This window comes from Mustela nivalis (assembly GCF_964662115.1).
Source record: "Mustela nivalis genome assembly, chromosome: 2".
NCBI classification, from domain to species: Eukaryota; Metazoa; Chordata; class Mammalia; order Carnivora; family Mustelidae; genus Mustela; species Mustela nivalis.
The window spans coordinates 102,369,413-102,391,148 of record NC_139021.1 but is presented as its reverse complement, the minus strand read 5'-3'; the positions used below and the strand labels follow the sequence as shown (position 1 = coordinate 102,391,148).

Sequence of the window (21,736 nt, the reverse complement as noted above, 5' to 3'; positions counted from 1 at the left end):
ATATCTTCCATGCCTTTTTTGAGCCCGGCTAGAACCTTGAGAATTGTCATTCTGAACTCTAGATCTGACATATTACCGATGTCTGTATTGATTAGGTCCCTAGCCTTCGGTACTGCCTCTTGTTCTTTTTTTTGTGTTGAATTTTTACGTCTTGTCATTTTGTCCAGATAAGAGTAAATGAAGGGGCAAGTAAAATACTAAAAGGGTGGCAACAACCCCAGGAAAATATGGTTTAAACAAATTAGAAGAGATCCAAAATCGTGAGTGGGGAGAAAGGGGATAAAAAGAGGTTCAAAAAGGAAGAGAGAAAAAAAAAGAAAAAAGAAAAAAAGAAAAGAAAAGAAAAGAATTTTTAAAAAAAGAAAACACCTAAGTAAAATGTAAAAAGAAAATATATATATATATATTAGATAAACTAGTAAAAAATCGTTAAAAAAGAAAAAGGTAACAGTTAAAAAAAAAAAAATTTTACCCGAAGGCGAGAATAAAAAAAAAAACAAAACAAAAAATGAAAAAGAAAAAATTAAATTAACTACAAGACTAAAAATAATCACAGGAAAAAAGCCATGAGTTCCGTGCTTGGCTTTCTCCTCCTCTGGAATTCTGCTGCTCTCCTTGGTATTATAACCCCACTCCTTGGTAGGTGAACTTGGTCTAGGCTGGATTTTTTGTTGATCTTCTGGGGGAGGGGCCTGTTGTAGTGATTCTCAAGTGTCTTTGCCCCAGGCGGAATTACACCGCCCTTACCCGGGGCCGGGGTGAGTAATCCACTAGGGTTTGCTTTCAGGAGCTTTTGTTCCCTGAGCGCTTTCCGTAGAGTTCCGGAGGATGGGAATACAAATGGCGGCCTCCTGGTCTCCGGCCCGGAGGAGCCGAGAGCCCAGGGCCCCACTCCTCAGTGCGCCCTCAGAGAACCGTGCCCAGTTACTCCCGTCTGCCTCACCTCCGGCCGCGCTCCGAGCTCACCGAGCCTGTGACCAGTTCAAGGTAACACCGAGCTGTGAGCTTACTGTCGGCTCTGTCTCTGTAGCCGGCTTTCCCGTTCCAATACCCGCAAGCTCTGCGACACTCAGACACCCCCGATCCTTCTGTGACCCTGAGGGACCTGAGGCCACGCTGACCCCGCGTGGGCTTCGCCCTGGTTTAGCCTCTGGAGCGATGTCCCTCAGCGGAACAGACTTTTAAAAGTCCTGATTTTGTGCACGGTTGCTCCGCCGCTTGCCGGGAGCCGGGAGCCGGCCCCTACCCCCGGGGTCTATCTTCCCGTCGCTTTGGATTCACTTCTCCGCCAGTCCTACCTTTCAGAAAGTGGTTGTTTTTCTGTTTCCAGAATTGCTGTTCTTCTTCTCTTCGATCTGCCGATGGATTTTCAGGTGTTTGCAATCTTTAGATAAGCTATCTAGCTGATCTCCAGCTAGCTGAAGCAGTCTCAGCTTGCTACTTCTCCGCCATCTTGACTCCTCCCCACCATCAACAATTTAAAGCACTGCTGACAGAAAGAACATGTTAGCTGAGAGAAATTAATGAAGATTTAATTAAATAGGGAGACATTTCATGGTCATGGATGGAAAGACTCAGTATTGTTAATATGGCAGTTCTTGCCAACTTCATCAATAGATTCAAACAATCCTATCAAGGGACGCCTGGGTGGCTCAGTTGATTAAGCAGCTGCCTTCGGCTCAGGTCATGATCCCAGTGTTTTGGGATCGAGTCCCCCATCGGGCTCCTTGCTCAGCAGGGAGCCTGCCTCTCCCTCTGCCTCTGCCGCCTGTGCTCGATTTCTTGCTTTCCCTCTCTCTGACAAAAAATAAATAAAATCTTTTAAAAAAAATCCTATCAATATCTCTCTAGAATCTTTGCAGGAAATGCTAAGCTCATCCAAAAATTTATTTGGGAATTCCCAGCATCCCAAATACGCAAATGATTTTGAAACAGAAAATCAAAGTTGGAGAACTTAATACTTCCTGACTTTAAACCTTAATATAAAACTACATTAATCAAAACAGTGTAATAGAATAAAGACAGATACATAGATTATAGACATCTAAGAGGAGCCAGATAGGAAGGGCTATTTGTAGGACTTCATTTGTATGGCATTCTGAAATAACTTAAAAAACAGAAATCAGAGCAGAAGTTGCCAGGGCTGGGGTAGTAGGACACTAACTACAAAGCGACATAGGTACTTGTTAGGGTGATGGGAGTGTATATTGTGATGCTTGGCATGGTTATTGTATTATGAACATTTACAAAAACTCAACAAGCCATACACTAAAATGGGGGCTAATCTTACTATATGAAAATTATTTCTAAACAAATTCAATTTTAAAATTAAAAAAAGAACATCCTGAATGTATTTATAACAATATGTGAGTAAATACTGCCAATTTAGTTAAAAGAGCATAAACCTTTGAACCAAACGACAGTGATGCTTGGGAACTTAGTTTCCACTACTTACTAGCTGAAAAACTCATTTTCTCTTCATTAAAATGCAATGGTGGGACCCCTGGGCAGCTTAGTCATTTGGGTGTCTGCCTTCAACTTGCATCATGATCCCAGGATCCTGGGATCAAGTTCTGCATTGAGCTCCTTGCTCAGCAGGGAGTCTGCATCTCCCTCTGCCTGCCGCTCCCCATGCTTGTGCTCATTTTCTCTCTCTGACAAATAAATAAATAAAATATTTTAAAAAATGCAGTGGCAATAGCTTCCATGTATAAGTATTATATGGTTCTCAATTATTGGAAATGCTATCTTTAAAACAGTTATATGACTGACACATAATTTTGTGTTAATTTTCTTCATTCTTTATCTTAAAATATTGAAAATATCAACTGAAAGTTGTGGATTTCTCTTTGTTTTTGTCTTTTCTGTTTTTGCCATTTCAAAGATGGAAAATTCAAATAAAGTGCATTACTTTTCCCTTTGCTGATTCTGCTAAATAGGCTTTATTCTCTAATGGACGGGATTTAGTTCCCCATACTAGACCAGTTGACTTGTCATCACTAACCAGGAGCTATCGCCCATGCATATAACAGGCCATAATTTCTTGTTTTTCTGTGTTGTCCAGTCCAAGCTCAGATAGATGTTTTGTGGGAAGCTTTTCTCAATCAAACCAGTTTGGCCTCCACATCATGACATTATCTTCAATAACACTTCCTGTTAAAATGTACAAAACTTTATGTACACATGATTTCCATTTTTTTAAAGATTTTATTTATTTATTTGACACAGAGAGAGAGAGATTACAAGTAGGCAGAGAGGCAGGCAGAGAGAGAGGGGAGGAAGTAGACTCCCTGCTGAGCAGAGAGCCTGATGTGGGACTCAATCCCAGGACCCTGAGATCATGACCTGAGCTGAAGGCAGAGGCTTAACCCACTGAGCCACCCAGGCGCCCTACGTGATTTCTTTTATATAATGAATTATTCTTCTTATTCATGTCATAAGGTTAAATCAAGATTTATCTCATTGCATTGCTAAATACACTCTTGAAGAAGTGAGATTTTCTGCAACCAGAGCATGTGAGCTTGATGGCACCTAGAATTATGTTTTGTACTATGCTTACCATGTTAATGGTTTGATAGTGATCATAAAAGAATAGGTCTCATTTCAGAACTTGTTTCGTGTTATTTCAGTTGAACACTGTTAAAGTTTTGAGGACAAAAACAAAGAAAAACCTGTATATGTGATAGAGATGATGAATATAGATGAGGACAATTACATTTAAAAATTTAGAGGATCATGAGAACATCTGATCAGAAAATTTTAAAAATAGATCAATGGCAGCCAATAACTGTACTAAGAGATTAAGTATAAGTCATATAATTAGATCATGTCATTACTCCTAAAATGTTAGAGAGTAGCACTCTGTAATTCTACTTAAAATGGAACTATTCTGAATTAAGTATTTTAAGGTATCATGAACTTGGTTAATTCTAAGGAAAACTATGTCTATTATTCATTTTGTCTTGTAGAAAAGAATGTCTGCACAATTGGTTTCTAAGATTAAGAATTTTTTTTTTTTTACAAGGTATGTAGGAGTTCGGTTCCATTTGATAAGGTAGTTTCTGAAAGAAAAGCAATATAATGAAAACTGAGAGGTTAAGTATGAAAATAATCAAGAATATGCTAAGCCAGAAGGGAGTGGCATGGTATATTCAAAGTGCTGAATGAGAAATATTTGCAGCTAGGAATACTCTATCCAAAAATGCTGTCATTTGGGATAGAGGGAGAGATAAAGAGCTTCCCAGACAAACAAAAACTAAAGGAGTTTATGCCTACTAAACCAGCTCTGCAAGAGATATTAAAGAGGACACTTTGAGTTGAAAGGAGAGACCCAAAATGACAGTATAGAAGTAGGAAACACAAAAGCAGTAAGATTTCTGTAAAAAATCAGTCAAGGAACTCACAAAATAAAAAGATAAAAATGTAACAACATATACTTAAAATATGGGAAAGAGAGGAGTAAAGCATGGGTTCAGACCACTATTTGCAGAAGAAGTTATGTACAAACCTATGGTAACCATATATCAAAAACCACTAATAAATATGCAAAGAGTAAAGAGAAATAAATAGGAAATATATCACTAACAAAACTCAGCAAACCATGGAAGAGAATGACAAGAAAGGAGGAGAGAAAATCTTCAGAAACAATCATAAAACAAGTAGTAAAATGACAATAAATACGTATCTTCAATAGTTATTTGATTTTTTAAAAGATGTATTTATTTGAAAGAGAGAGAGAGAAAGCCAGGGGAGAGGGAGAGAAGCAGGGTCCTTGTTGAACACAGATTCTGATTGGGGGCTTGATCCCACAGCCATGAGATCATGACTCAAAACAAAATTAAGAGTCTGACACTCAACCAACTGAGCCACTCAGGGATTTATTCCTGGGTTACAAGGGTGTTTCCATATTCACAAATTAGTCAACAGAATAAACTTTAATAATTATTTTAAATGTAAATGGACTAAATGCTCCAATCAAAAGGCATAGAATGACAGAATGTATTAAAAAAAAAAAAAGACCTATCTATATGCTGCCTATAAGAGACTCATTCAGACCTAAAGACACCTGCAGATTGAAAGTTAGGGGATGGAAAAACATCTATCATGCAAATGGCTGTCAATAGAAAGCCAGAATAGCAATACTTATATCAGAAGAAACCGATTTTAAGACCAGGAGTGTAACAAGAGACAACACTACATAATCACAAAGGGGACAATCCAACAAGAAGATATAATAAAGGTAAATATGTGTGCACCCAACATAGGAACACCCAGATATAAAAAACAATAACAATCAAAAAGGAACCCTTTGATAGTAATACAATAATAGTAGGGGACTTCAACACCCTACTCACATCAATGGAAGGTCATCAAAACAGGAAATCAGCAAGGAAACAATGCCTTTGATTGACACACTGGAAAATAGATTTAAGAGATACATTTAAAACCTTCCATCCTAAACAGCAGAATAGACATTCTTTTCAAGTGCACATGGAACATTTTCCAGAATAGATCACACATTAGCCCATAAGACAAGCCTCTGCAAAGTCATGAAGACAGAAGTCATATCATGCATCTTCTCTGACTGCAGTGGTGTGACACTAGAAATAAACTACAAGAAAAAATCTGGAAAGACCACAAATACATGGAAGTTAAATAATATGCTACTTAGCAATAAATGGGTCTACCAGGAAATCAAAAAAGAAACAAAAAACTACATAGAAATGAAAGTGAAAACACAATGGTCTAAAACCTCTGGGATGCAGCAAAAGCAGTCATAAGAGGAAAATATATACCTATACAGACCTACCTCAAGAAGAAAGAAAAATCTCAAATATAAAACCAAACCTTGCACCTAAAGGAGCTAGAAAAAAAACAGCAAATAAACCCTAAAACCAGCAGAAGAATGGAAATAATGATGATTAGAGCAGAAATAAATGCTATATAAACTAAAAAACCAATAAAAGCAAGAACTGGTTCTTAGAAAACAATCAATAGAATTGATAAAACTCTAGCCAGTCTTATCATGAAAAAATGAGAAAGGACTCAATAAAATCACAAATGAGAAAGGAGGACTAACAACCAATATAAATAGAAATAATATAATAAAATATAATTATAAATAAAATATAAATATAGGGGCGCCTGGGTGGCTCAGTGGGTTAAGCCGCTGCCTTCAGCTCAGGTCATGATCTCAGAGTCCTGGGATCGAGTCCCACATTGGGCTCTCTGCTCAGCGGGGTGCCTGCTTCCTCCTCTCTCTCTGCCTGCTTCTCTGCCTACTTGTGATCTCTCTCTGTCAAATAAATAAAATCTTTAATATATATATATATATATATATATATATATATATATATATATATAAACAACTATAAGAGAGTATTAATGAAAACTCTATGCCAACAAATTGACAACCTACAATAAATGGATAGATTCCTAGAAATATATAACCTACCAAAACTAAATCAGGAAGAAACAGAAAACTTGAACAGACTAATCAGCAGAGAAATTCAATCAGTAATCAAAAACTCACAACAAAAGTCCAGGACCTGGGGCCCCTGGGTGGCTCAACAGGTTAAAGCCTCTGCCTTCAGCTCAGGTCATGATCCCAGTGTCCTGGGATCAAGCCCCGCATCGGGCTCTCTGCTCAGCAGGGGCCTGCTTCCTCCTCTCCCTCTCTGCCTGCCCCTCTGTCTACTTGTGATTCTCTGTCAATAAAAATAAATAAAATCTTAAAAAAAAAAAAAAAAAGGCCAGGACCAGATGGCTTCACATGTGAATTCTACCAACTTTTAAGTCTGTGTTTTTTAAAGTATTCCAAAAACTATGGGGTGCCTGGGTGGCTCAGTGGGTTAAAGCCTCTGCCTTCAGCTCAGGTCATGATCCCAGGGTCCTGTGACTGAGCCCCATATCAGGCTCTCTGCTCAGCAGGAAGCCTGCTTCGTCCTCTCTCTGCTTGCCTCTCTGCCTACTTGTGATCTCTGTTTGTCAAATAAATAAATAAAATCTTTAAAATAAACAAACAAACAAATAAATAAATAAAGTATTCCAAAAAATAGAAAAGGAAGGAAAACTTGCAAATTTATTCTATGAGGCCAGCATTACCCTAGTATTAAGACACCACTAAGAAAGAGAACTACAGGCCAATACTCCTAATGAACATGAACGCAGAAATCCTCAACAAAATACTAGCAAACCAAATTCAACAATCATTAAAAAAATATCATCATCATGATCAAGTGGGACTTTTCTCTGGGCTACGAGGGCGCTTCAGTGTTCACAAATCAATCAACGTGATATACCATATCAATTAGAGACATGGAAAAAATCATATGCTCATTTCAATAGATGTGGACAAAGCATTTGACAAAATACAACATCAATTCATGATAAAAACCCTCAACAAAGTAGGTATAGAGGGAAGATACCTCAACGCAATAAAGGCCAAATAAGAAAAAGCCACAGCTAACATCATCCTCCGTGGGGAAAAACCTAGGGCTTTTCCACTAAGTTCAGGATCAAGAGAGGGATGTCCATTCTCACCACTTCTATTCAATATAGTCCTGGAGATCCTAGTCACATCAATCAGACAAAGAAAAGAACAAAAGACAATCTAGATTGGTAAAGAAAGGAGTAAAATCTTCACTTTTGCAGTTGACATGATACTCTGCATAGGAAACCTGAAAGACTCTCCCAAAAAAATACTAGAACTGAAACACGAATTCAGTAAACTGGCATGATACAAAATCAATGTACAGAAATCTCTTGCATTTCTATACACCAATAATGAAATAGCAGAAAGAAAAATTAAGGAATCAGTCCTAATTACAGTTGCACCAAAAACAAGAAGATACCTAGGAATACACATAACTAAAGAGATGAAAGACCTGAACTCTAAAAACTATGAAACGCTGTTGGAAGAAATGAAACACAACACAAAGAAATGGAAAAACTTTCCATGCTCATGGATTGGAAGGACAAATATTGTTTAAATGTCTATACTACCAATGCAGTCTACATATTTAATGCAATCCTTATCAAATGCCAGCACCATTTGAACAGAATAGAAAACCCAGAAATAAACCCTGCAACTTTATGGTCAGTCTTCAATAGAGCAAGAAAAAATATCCAATGGGAAAAGGACAGTCTCATCAACAAATGGAGTTGGTAAAACTGGACAGCAACATTGCAAAAGAGGTAAACTGAACCACTTTCTTACACCATACACAAAAATAAATTCAAAATGATTTAAAGAGCTCTATGTGAGACCTAAAAACATAAAAATCCTATGACACTGGAGTAACCTCTTTGACATTAACCATAGAAACTTCTTCCTAGATATGCCCCCTCAGGCAAGGGAAACAAAAGCAAAAATAAACTGTATCCTAATAGAAAGGTTTTCTACAGCAATAGAAACAATCAACAAAACCAAAAGTCAACCTATGGAATGAAAGAAGATATTTTCAAATGACATATCCAATGAAGGTTTAGTATCCAACATGTATAAAGAACTTACAAAATTCAATACCCAAAAAATAGTCCAATTAAAATATGGGCAGAAGATGTGAATAGACACTTCTCCAAAGAAGACATCCAGATGGCCAACAGACACGTGAAAAATGCTCAACATCACTCATCATCAGGGAGTTGCGAATTAAAACCACAATGAGTTATCACCTACACCTGTCAGATTAGCTAAAATCAAAAGGATAAGAAACAACAAATATTGGTGAGGATGTGGAGAAAAATGTACTGTCCTGCATTGTTTGTAGGAATACAAACTTGTGCAGCTACCATGGAAGGCTGTGTGGAGGATCCTCAAGAAGTTAAAAATAGATCTACCTTACAGTCCAGCAGTTATATTACTATTTACCCAAAGAATACAAAAACACTAACTCAAAGTGATACATTCACTCCTGTATTTATAGCAACATTATTTACAATAGCTAAGATATGAAAGCAACACAAGTGTTTATTGAGTAATGGATCAATAAAGAAGATGGGGCATATGTATACAGTGGAATATTACTCAGCCATGAAAAGGAATGTAATCTCACCATTTGCAATGACATAGATGGAGCTAGAGTGTATTATGCTGTTAAATAAGTCTGTCAGAGAAAGACAAATACCATATGATTTCACTCACATGTGGAATTTAAGAAGCCAATCAAACAAGCAAAGGGAAAAGAAGGAGAGGGAGTGAGAGACAAATTAAGAAATAGACTCTTAATTGTAGCCAACAAACTGATGGTTATTGAAGTGGGGTTGGGTGGGGGGCTGGGGTTAGGTGATGGAAATAGGTGATGAGCACTAAATGAAGTAGGAAATTGTTGAATCACTATATCATATATGTGAAAGTAGTATAACACTGTTATGTTAACTAATTGGAGTTAAAATAAAAACTTAGAAAAAAGAACGTGTTAAAAGAAAATAATTAAGAGAGAAGAATGCCTGGTAAAGTTTAATATAATCCTTGCTCCAAATTTGGGCATAATCACCTCTTAAGAAAATGAGAACAAAAATGACCAAAACAGATTCTGTTAAAATGTTACTTTTTTTGTTTTTTAAGATTTTATTTATTTATTTAGAGGAAGAGAGAAAGTGAGAGCACAAAAGGGGGAAGAGAAGGAGAGAGAGAAGAAGAAGCAGGCTCCTAGTTGAGCAGGAGCCCGATATGCGGTTCAATAGCAGGACCCCCAGGATCGTGGCCTGAGCCCAAGGCAGACACTTAACTTACTGAGCCACCCAGGTGCCCCAAAATGTTATTTATGTTTTTAAGTCGATTTTCATTCTAACTCATTAGTTTCCTGAATTTTTTTTTTTTCAAAGTGCCCCTAATTAAAACCTTTAAATAATTCTGGGGCATCCTTGAACTATTCTGAGCACTCTGATAGAAATACATATTCTGAACTATTCTTATTCTCATTCTTCGTTAGGAGAGGAAACAAAAGGTCAAATTTTTCCACGTTTTTAGGGAAGAAAAGCATTGTAATCCTTTTTTCCCTCCATTTTTGTGTGAACATGGTAATAAAACATACTAAGGCTCCCCTACCTAAGCCAAACTTTCCTTGATGGGAAATGGGCGCATCCATGATAAGGTTAATCTGGTCGCCTCCTCTGCTGCTCCACTGAGTGTGAGTTGACTCAACAGGCCCCACTATGTAGTCAGAGGCCCCTGCTTCCTTTCCTTACCATTATATGTGTGTCAGAATGGTCGTGTTCATTTTAGGCAAACACACACACACACACACACACAACACACACATGTGCGCTCACTCTGATTTGTAATGATAGGTCTTTAACTTCCAAAGAATTTTCATGTGTATGTTACTCTACTTTATCCCATGTAATAGATTGGGAAATGGATCCCAAACTAACTCACTGTCACCTAACTACATGCTGATGCCAGAATTAGCACGACGTTTCACTGTAGACATCTTCCTATCATTTCCAGTTTCAGGGACAGTCCCTGAAACAGAAAGTAAAGAAAAGTTTAAGTTATCGTATGGTGGAAGGCAAATGAAATTTGGCATAATCCAACCTAAGTATGAATCACCAGTTTCCTCATCTGTAAAATGGGGCTAATGTACCTTTTCAAGGTAGTAAGAAGGATTAACTGACACAGTCCATATTGGGAACAATTAGCATTTGCCCTAGTCCAAAAAATAGCCATGTATAATAAAAATAATAATCTGTAGTAGTAGTAAGGCCCTCGTTAATCAAAGGATCTCGTATGCTGGTGGCTGCTGAGCTTCAGGAATGGCTTATTTGGAAGATCCTATCTTTCCGTAAGGATGTGCATCCATTGGAAACTATTCCAGTATGCATCAGGCACTGTGCTAGGCACTGGAGATGCAGAGGTGAGAAAGAGCCTCTGCTCTCATCCAGCTCACCGTGTACATGCTTCCCTTAGCATGTTCAGCCTGGACTGCTTCTGCAACTTTCTTCCACCAAATGATTGTACCTTTATCAGAACCTCAGTGATGGAATTCTTTCAGCACCGAGGAATTTTTGAGGTGAGGAGGATGGACAGAGTTCAACGTGGCATTGCCCAGGATGTCCGTTCGTCAATGCCAGTGACCTAGCGTCTGCATGCTGTGAACTTAAGCTCAGTTGAGAGCAATCTTGTCATGGTTAATATTGGCATTATGCTCTCAGCCCACCTGAGGCAAAAAGCTCTTAATGTATCTTATCTCTTCTCTTCAAAAGGGAGAATTCATCCTGTTGTTTCTGTGTTACCATGCTGAGAACTCTGAGTGCAGACCATCACTAGGTCTTACTTAAGAGACCCTTATTTTCCATCTAGTGTATATTTTAAGTCCTTTACATCTCTCTTTCCCTCTTTGGGCCCTGTGTTTCTAGCACCCCAGAGCCACACCGAGTGTGGGATCTGCCTTGTGAAAACACTTTCACGTTCTTGTCAGGCAGTTCTTCAGGCTCCTGTGAGATGAGGACTGTAAATCTGGCTGTCCCCTGGGCTTTTGGGTACAGACTGCTGCAGTTTGACCTTGACCCAGAGAGGTGCCACCTAGCCCGGAATTTCTAATGCAGCAGACTGACTATTAGAAACATGCTGAATGGACAGTGTGCACGGTGTTCAAGCTGCAGGCCTGCTGTACCCATGAAGGACTTCTGAGACTCCATCATTACTCTCTTAGGACCGAGTCTTGGCATGGCCCTATTATGTCTGTTCCTCCCCATTCCACTCTCCACTCAGAGTCCTGGCAGAGAGACGAACACCGGACTTACATGGCTAATCCTCATGGTTTTCAGTTTAAGTATTGAAATTTTCACTTTGGCTCTGGTTTTCCAGTTCCCACAGTGCAGGGTGTTTGAGGAGCATGAGGTTCAAGTGCTCTCCGTTCAATCTCAACCGTTTATTTCGATGTTCCAGCTGGAGGACATGGCAACTAGTTTTCTTTTGGCCAAAGCCACCGTGCTCCTACGACAAACAATCTCTACTGAGATGGAGAGCACAGTTTCAGGATTAATACTAGGAGCTATGACCGAGGGAAGAGGGTGCATCCCACCGACCGGCCCCGGTGGTTAGTGGAGAGGCTGCCCGCCACTGTGTTCCTGTGTCCAGCAGGAAGCTGTATGCTTTTGGAATCCAGGAGACCCCTGTCCAGAGGTTAATAATCGGAATGGGTGTGTTCTTTGTATAAAATGCACACTCCTAGAGCAGCTTAATCATGTGAGCCATATACCTGTATACCCTAAGACAGCTGCTTGTCCTTTGTATCTTAATCCTGTCCTCGATCTCACTTTGTACGTGGCCTGGAAACCTACTTTCTCTAATGTAGTGGAACTCCTTCCTCTCATCCACATTTAGAGTGCTACTTTCCTTGCTTAAATGTGTTGGATGGAGAGCTGCCTTGTGCTAAGAGACAGCTGGGTGAAGCTGTGCACTGAGATCCTGAATGCATTTTGCCATAAGCAAACCTTGCTGCTGCTCTTAAGCCAGAAGTGCACCCTCCTTCTGCCCCAAGAGCACAGTATCCTATTGCCCTAAATGTTTGTTCTAGTCTTCCTTACTTAGTCCAGAGAATGCTGAGTATCAGCACTAAAGAATGCTTCCCTGTTTGTCTTGCCCTGGGCCCTGGCATTAAGAAGCGTTATCACTTCCAAAGACTAAGGAGCATTTGTTAGGCTTGTAAATATTCTGACTCCAAAGTATACCTGACACATCTCTTTACCCAAAATACTAGTAAACCATCATCTTTTTTTTGAAAACTGTAATATTCATGGGAGGTAGCTGTGTGATTTCTGAGTCATAAATCACTTCCTTTCAAGACAAAACTAGGAAAGTGTCCAAAGGCATTTGCGACGATAACCATCTAAATATCCAGGCTGGTAAGATGAAAAGAGAAAACCCCAACATTAATTTCTGTGTTCTCTTGGCTGCCTTTCTTCTTACTGTGCTTCCAGGAAACCAAGGCCTTTCCAGGTGTCAGAATCTCTGGGGCACTGGCTTCTCAGTACTGGAAAGTGAACCTGAACTCTAGTGATGTAAGAATTTGTAAGGAAGCTGTTCCCATTTAGAGATAAATGCATGCTTTGCCTCTGTGGATCTATTCTGGTAGAAATCTTCCACATTCCAGTAGTGGGTTCCATTGTGTTTTAAGAGCCTAACTGAGCTTTTTTTCTTTTCCCCTCCCTTTCCTTTTGTTTCTTAGGCTTCAGAGATGACTCTTAAGTTTGCTTTCCTTGGGCTTCACTCTGGAATCCCTAGCAGATATCAATCAAATGACTGATTTCATAGATTGCTAATTTTGTTGCAGTTCAATAAAGGAATAACCCTTTAACCACTCGTCCAGTCTAAACATCTCTTGGTCGAATTACAATTATTTTTCTTCCCTTTTATCATCCATAAATTCCCTGGTACATTAGCATGGATCATGGTCCCTTTTAACATAAAGATTCAAACATTAATCCCATTTGTTCCTTAAGGACTTACTCTATGGTTGTGATTTAAGAATGTTTAATCGAGAAGCTCTCTGATACGGAGTTAGGTTCTGAAGGGTAACTTAATTGAACTCCCAGTATCCTTCCCCACCCCAAAACCACATCGTAATTCCTTATATGCTTAGGGTCTGTGATGTTGCAGTGAGTTCTGCATTATGCAGAGCTCTACTCCCAGGAAGCTTAACTTTTCTTCGTAAAAGAATCGGTTAGATTGGGCTTGGTTTCTGCCTCTGCCTACTCATGGCTCTTTGGCTGTGAAATTCAGTCTGTGAGAACCTCAGCTTCTTTGAAATACCAGTAGCAACAGTTTGGGAAGATTGTGGAAAGAAAACAAATCCACATGTAAAGTACCCATCAAAGAGCCTGGCACAAAGTAGATGCATGAGTAATGCTAACTGTTATAATGCTTCTGCTAAAAAAGGCAGGGAGAGAGAAGAGGAGGAGGAGTTCGAGAAGCATAGGAGGAAAAGAAGAAAGAGAAGAGGAGGGCCATGGAATGGTTAGAGTAATGAGATTCTAGAATGTACCATAGTTTGGGGGAGGGCTTTTCCAAGTCTCTCTTCATTGAATGTAATAGCTCTCATCTTCAGTGTGATCACATAAGGTGATGCGAGTCTCTAAAAGCCTTTTTTTATTTTTCCCTTCTCTCTCTTTTCAAGAAGATGCCAGTAGAAAGTGCTTCTCACCTTCTCTCTGCTGGCCCTTTGCTCTAACTTTCGACTGCCTCTCTGCATTAGCTAACCTCCACAGTGCCCCTCCATCCAAAGGCTCGGCCACTTGTCTACCATCATGACATTCTTGATTCATAAGGGAGCTCTTTCTCCACAGCCTGCTAAATGGATATCTCAGCCCAATCAGATAATATTGGGGTTAGATCTATAATTGAAGAGTTAGAAGCTGCTGTCTCTGCTTTGTAAATTACATATGAAAAAAATTCTCCTGATTTTTTTCTAGTCAATTTAACAGTCCTTACTTAAAATTAATACAGAAGACTACTTGGAACATCAGGAAAGCAACTGTAGCATAAACATAGAAGTTAATTTTGGATACCACTTGTCTTTAAAGTTTAATAGCCAATAAATGTAAAGATGGATTGGCAATTGTCTCATTATAGATGTAAACACGTATCAACCTACCCACTAGCAATTTAAAATAAACTTAGAAATACACCTCCTCCTTTGGTTATGCCTGAGACTTTTCCACCAAGGCTGTCATTCTTTTTGATTTATTATTTCCTACCTTAACACTGTAGCTGTCTAATGCAGTTACTAAAATAGTTAATTCTTACAAAAATTAACTTTAGAGTCTTAACAGAGAAAGAGAAATAACCATCAGGTTATCCTTTAGATAGTGGGAAACCTAGCTAGAATGTGTATTTTCATGTAGAAGGTCACTGTGTGCCCTGGGCATAACCATTACTGTGCTCAAACCATGTATATATCAGCTTTGGCTCTCTGGTCCTAATCATTGTATGGGAGAAAAGCCACCCACTCACACAGAAGGACCTGCTTCTGATTCTCAGATGATCAGATTTCATTGTTACACAATTTCATTGTTATACAATCAAGGTCACTTTTTGGTACTTTCTTTCATAGAAGATGCTTTTGATTAAACAAATTTTCTTTACATTGTTTTGGCTTTGTTCTGTTAGAATGCAATGAGAATAAGATAATATTAGTGGCCTTATGAGTGAGGGGCAGAGGTGAGAACTGCCTGCAGATCAAAGTCTGAGACACAGAGGAGCTGTGAGCGGGGTGTCCTGTGGCAGTTAGCTTCCCTGTCCTGTCTGAGCACAAATCAACATGTTTTGAGTCTCAGCTGTTGCTCTTGTCAAATATTGTCTCCCTTTGTGGGCAATGACTTTTGTCATTATGTTTGATGTGGTTTTACTAAAACAGCATGCTTTCTATGTGATATATGTGTATATATATATTTCCATCCATCCATCCTCCAAGGGCAGGAGTCAGCATCAGTGTGTTGATTGCTTATGCTAATTGGCAAATATCAAGGTAAACTTGTCTATTTTAAGTAGAGTAGGTGGTTTAAATGAATCCATTCCAGAGAGAACTTAGCTTCAGTAATTTGTGTGTGTGTGTTTTAAATCTGCTTCTAAATGATTCCATCTCCAACAGCAAAATAAATAGACAAACAAATAGCTCTTTGTAAAACTACAGTAAGCATTTCCTTTGCTGACAGAAAAAGTGAGATTTCAAATGTGGAGAAGTCTGAGATGTTACCACCACTCATAAAAATGTAGTCATGTCTGATTTTTTTAAAACATAAATTTGAACTCAAGCAAGTTTGCACTTTTCTCAAATAAATTGATGAACTTCAAATAAGTTAGCTACAATTCCGTCTTATTTTTGCCATAGTGTCTTCCAATATTTATTATTTCCTTTACATGAAATTGCCTATGATTTTAATGAGTCTATCATAGCTTCTTATATTCTGTATTCATAGACACATATCCTTATGATAGCATAAATTCCATACTTCTTATAGCAAACAAAGCATAATATAAGTTTTACAGTATACCATTCCATAGTGATAAACTGTTTCCCTTTTGTTGGGTTATAATAACAGTAGTAACAATAACCACCACTTATTGACTGTTTATACAGTGAGTATTCTGTTAAAAGGATCTTTCAACGAAGTAGACACTGAGCTTAGTTTGTTATATGGAAATGCCTAGAATTTGATATACTTAAGTTTCTACTCTTTGTGTGACATTAATCAAGAAACAACTTCCTACACTGCTCACCTTTAAGTTCCTCCTCTTAAAAAAAAAAAAAAAAAAAAAAAACAATGCCTGGAAATAGCTGACCTTGAGGATGTACCTACTAGAGTTGGGCACATAGCAGATGTTCAAAAAGTGGGGAAGATCATCATTGAGAAGTACTCCTGAAGTTGATTTGCCCAACTTGATAAACTAAAGAGATGTATACAATTTTGTGTGTATTTCCAGATGGATTTCCAATTAAACAGTCGGTGTCCTCAAGAATAGGCTAAGTATTCATTTCTTATACACCAGATCCTTACTGGGTTTGCTTTTACATTCTTCTTGTGTTCATTCTTCTTTATTCTTTCAACAAATAACAGATGCCCTCTGCACCAAGCATTTCTGAAGTCACCGTTACACTCAGGTTTCAGCTGGCATGAAGGAGATGTTGTCTGTCAGCAAGAGTCAAAAGACTTGGGTGTGGTCTACACTGCTAGGCCAGTAATAAGCAGAAGTGAATGTGGGGTGTGTGTGTGTGTGTGTGTGTGTGTGTGTACATGTGTGTACACATGCGCACGCACGGTCATCTGAGTGTGTGTTGTTTGTCTTCTCCATGAGGCTATAGTTGGTCCTTTTGATATTACAGCATACCTTATCAATGAAGATGCTGCAGATACAGCCTTCTGGGAAAGACACATGTTAATAGAGAATACACCATGACTTGGGCATCTGGGTGGCTCAGTGGGTTAAGCCACTGCCTTCGACTCAGGTCATGATCTCAGGGTCCTGGGATCGAGTCCCGCATCGGACTCTCTGCTCAGCAAAGAGCCTGCTTCCCTTCCTCTCTCTGCCTGCCTCTCTGCCTACTTGTGATCTATCTCTGTCAAATAAATAAATAAAAATCTTAAAAAAAAAAGAATACACTATGACTTATAATAATAGATTTATGCACAAAAATTTGGGCTTGTATAATTCTGCCCAGGTGATTAAGGAAGGCTACAAAATTCACTACTGAATTAAACATTTTTCCAAGTGAATACCAATTTATCAGTATGATTAGAAAAGGGCTCGGTGTTAAAAATTGCAATCTACCCAAAGAAAGCAGAAAATGCAAAGTCAGGAGAGACCTACCTATGCAACAGCCATTTTCCTATAACTATAATTGGCACGGTGGGTGGCTGAGTATTAGTACAGGAGAGTAGGCCGGTGAACAGGGCAAGCCCTGAAAGAAGATAGGAAGCTGGTGAAAATATCACATACTTCCCATGTGACAAGCAGTATGGACATTTTGTGTGTATTTTTCTTAGAATCTTTAGAATGACCCTGTTTTAGAGATGATGTAAATGAGACTTTGAATACAAAGTTGTTCAAGGTCGTACAGCAAGCGCATGGTCGATTTGGTGTTCAGGGCCAAGACTTTGAAATCAGAACCCCTCTTCTCTTCACCACGATGCAGTTAATAGTTAAATGGGAAACCACTTAAATGGCTTTGCATTTATTTGGGTTTAATTCTGTGAAGAGAAATCTTTGGGATTGTGTTTTGTGTTGTCTCAGAGTTCATTGAGAGTACAAAACAGATGTTCTACAAAACTTATTTTCACTTTCTTTGGTGTCTTTCAAACGTAAATGTTTCCTCTTCATAAAGACAGCATGGTTTTCCTTGTGCTATGTAACAGATTTTTTTTTAATAGGATCCTTAAATTATTTGTTATTTTTTGTTTTTATTTAAATGCCACCTAGTTAACAATACAGCGTAATACTGGTTTCTGGTGTAGAGTTTAGTGATTCAGCACGTACATACACTATCCAGTGCCCATCACAACAGATTCTTTTTTATAGGTGTTACGCTCTATTTTGCTTACCTTTATCACCCCTTTATCCATCTATAGATATGGCCAGTGAGAACATCTCAGCTTATTGGAGGACAACACTCCATCCATCCTCAACTGCCCAGCCTGTGTGCCACACTGAGTGTGGCTGAGTCTCACCTTTCTGGCGCCTCCCCCAGGGAAAAGCCCCGCTGTCCCCCAGCAAGCCTGACCATACTCCCTGCAGCTGTTGCATTGCCTCTGGGACTCTTCATCTTCGGGGAGGATCAGATTCCCACCCCCTGCTTCCACTCTGCTCGAAAGCACCCTGTATCCTTAATAGCATCCCCTCCAAAAAGGCGATGATCCTTCCAGCCAGCCATTTCAATAAAAGGTCAGATAGTCCATATTTTAGACTTTGCGAGTCATGCTAGTTGTCACCACCCCTCAACTCTGCCATGGCAGCATGAAAGCAGCCAGAGACAAGATGGAAATGAATGCCTGTGGCTGTGTTCCAATAAAACTTTATTTATAGACTCCGAAATTTGAATTTCAAATAATTTGCAGGCTTCTTTTGATTCCTTTCAACGATTTAAAAATGTAGGACCCATTCTTAGCTCACAAACATGCGGCAGGCTGCAGTCCGTCAGTCTCTGCTCTAGACAGACAGTGCAGCAACAGCACTCCCTCCCTCTTCCGTGGGGTCAGCTGGGGTCTGACCATTGGAGTGTCTGATGTAGCTCTCTCATGAGAGTCTCCAATCCAGAGCTGCTTTGCCAGTTCCTTCCTGGAGCCTTTAGTCATTTTTGTTTGCTCCTGTCTGTGCGGGGGAAGACCCACGATAGGATCTGGTCATAAGGGAAGGTGGCGAGGTTCTGTTCACTAGCTGATATCTGATCTGGGAGTAAAAGGCGAATTCTTTTTCTCTGGAAAATTTATTTGTTTGTTAACCTTTTGCTGTTTTCAGGAACCTCTGCAATGAAGTATATTAAACTGATTACTGATCACTTTGTAATTCTTTGAGTATATGTATTTGACCTTAATTCCCATGATTTTTCAGATCATTGATCCTAACCTTTCTTCTCTTGAGTTTGTGTTGCAAATGGGAAGATAACGTTGGCAAGTAAATGAAAGCATTGATCAAACCGAGTATGAGTTTAGACAAAAAAGATACACCAATTCTTGGTTTTTGCCATTTATTCGTTCACTTACTCAGCAAGTATTTACATGTGGCCAACCCTGAATCCTAAAATGAAAGCTCACTTTATAGCTCTCCCCACAGTGAAGAGCAGAGTATTATGCTTGTTGTCCAGGGACCGTGGGCGTGAGGGGTGCAGAGGTCAAGGGGATTCAGCTTCCTTTGGTCCTCTTTGTATCTGTTACTCATATTGGAGGATAGATGGGGTCCAAAGATCCAAGTAGGCATGAGACCAGGCCTGTGCCTGTACACTCCACATGCTGTGGTGAAAGAGCCTGGCTCTGGAGGGCAGAATCTGGGGCCAGTAGCTCTACTTTCTGATCTTAAATGTTGTAAATGAAAAGACTGTGTTGCAGCTTTGTGGTGAAGACTGAAAAAAAGCCATACACAGGCCTGATAGAATGTTCAGCATGTAGACCCTAAAAAAATTCTATATCCAAGGATGTCAAATATACCTTTTGTTTGTTTTGTTCTTTTCTTTTCTTTTTTTCAAAAGATTTTATTTATTTATTTGACAGGCAGAGATCACAAATAGGCAGAGAGACAGGCTAAGAGAGAGGGGGAAGCAGGTTCCCCCCTGGCAGAGAGCCCAATGTGGGGCTCAGTCCCAGGACCCTGAGATCATGACCTGAGCCGAAGGCAGAGGTCCAACCACTGAGCCACCCAGGCACCCCTTGTACCATTTTTTATTTCCCCAAGAGGGAAAGTGGTGGTGGGGGGGACAGAGATAAGATAAGATAGAGAATCTTAAGCAGGCTCCACCTTTAGCAAAGAGCGCTATGCAGGGCTCGATCCCACAACCAGAGATCATGACCTGAGCCAAAATCAAGAGTCAGATGCTTAACTGACTGAGCCACCAAGGCGCCCCTGTTTTGTTCTTTATTGATAATTGTATAACCCTCCAGTAATGTTAAACTTATTTACTACTAAGTTTACTACTTCCTAATCGGACTTATTTATTGACTGCCTAGTGTGTTTCCACAGCTATACTGTGCATTGTGAGGAAAGCAGAGACAGGTGAATCAAGGCCCCTCTGTTGGATTGTCAAACACTTTTTTTTTAATACTGTAGGTTGGAAAGCTACTCTTCTATGAATTATATAGAAAAACATTTATTAACTTTGCTATCTCTTTGTGTTTCTTTTTAGATCTAAACAGTGATGGCACACATTTCAGTTACGAGTTGCTCAGTGAGCTGTGGATTGACGGAACTATGAGGGTCCTTGTGATGTACACCTGGAAGACCCTTCACTAGTAGGTATTTTCTATTCAGTATCATTTATGTGGTTACATTGAGATCTTCAATAGAGTATAAACTTACAATGAAAAATGTGTAAGATACATATGTTCGTGTTGATGTTGTGAATATGGCTAGATTTATTCTGGTTTGTGCCAACCTATTGCAAAATGAAAGAACCCGTTAAAATGTGTCTGTTACATGTGTATGTCTATTAGTAAGATAGTACATATACATCTCCGTAGCAGAGTTCAGAAGAACAGAACTTTACCTCTCCTTTAACTGAGTGAAAAATGTCACTGGGAAGTTGCAATATCTTTTGGTTCTTTAATGTCATGTAATCTGGCAGTATAAAAATTTCACCTAATAGAATGTTTTGAAATGGTTCGATTTTATTGTAGTTTTAACCAACAGCGCATCTGATAATGCTTTCGCTTACCCAACTGCCATATGGTAATTGACACATGATGTTTATGGTGCCTTGGAAATGGAATTATACTATTAGAAAACCTTGATCTTCTTATTTGACCAGTTCCATATAACACGAAGATATACTATAACCATGTATAGTCCAGGCTTCAGTTTTCTCCATCTGCAAAATGAGAGGGAGAATTTCTGCTTTACCTAATTCATAAGATTACTTTATAGGTCCAGTGAGTTAATACTGTAAAATTATTAGTTAATTGCAAACCCCATAAAAATGGTATGGTTGTGGTTGACTCATATTTCAACTAGGGAACTGGATAAAAGTGTGATCATATTTTGTTTTTGTTTTTTGTTTTTTAGGTTTTTTTAATTTAAATTCCAGTCATGTTAACATACATTGTAACATTAGTTTCACGTGTACAATGTAGTGATTCGGCACTTCCATACATCACCTTCCGCTCATCATAAGAAGTGCACTCCTTGGGGTGCCTGGGTGGCTCAGTCAGTTAAACATCTACCTTTGGCTCAGGTCATGATCCCCTGGGGTCCTGGGTTCGAGCCCCATGTCAACCTGCCTGCAAGAAGCCTGCTTCTCCCTCTCTCACTCCCCCTGCTTCTGTTCCCTCTCTCACTATGTCTCCCTCTGTCAGATAAACAAATAAGATCTTTTTTAAAAAAAGAAGTGCCTTCCTTAATCCCCATATACTCTGCTTTTAAGTTGGTTAATACAGTTTGATATCTTGTGTGTTATTCCCCTAAATCATAAATGATAAGCTCATACTTAATTTTAATTCATCACTAAAATGAATTTCTTATATTTGAGAAAATGATGTTTAAATTTTGAGAAACGTGTTTCTCGGGCCCACTGCAAACGCCAGTCCCCAC

The 21,736-nt window shown here is 39.1% G+C and overlaps 1 protein-coding gene across 6 annotated transcripts in view; it reads left to right on the top strand.

Annotated features, from left to right (window-relative positions):
• The window catches only part of CHRM3 (cholinergic receptor muscarinic 3), a 509,004-nt gene that overhangs the window by 126,096 nt on the left and 361,172 nt on the right, over window positions 1-21,736 (top strand). For 5 of the 6 annotated variants that reach the window (XR_014308880.1, XM_082720839.1, XM_082720835.1 and 2 more), the window contains exon 2: window positions 20,337-20,442. The gene's annotated coding sequence lies outside the window, so the exon portion shown is untranslated. Of the gene's footprint in view, window positions 1-20,336; window positions 20,447-21,736 lie in introns of all 6 variants that reach the window. The other variant, XM_082720837.1, reaches the window with a different exon arrangement.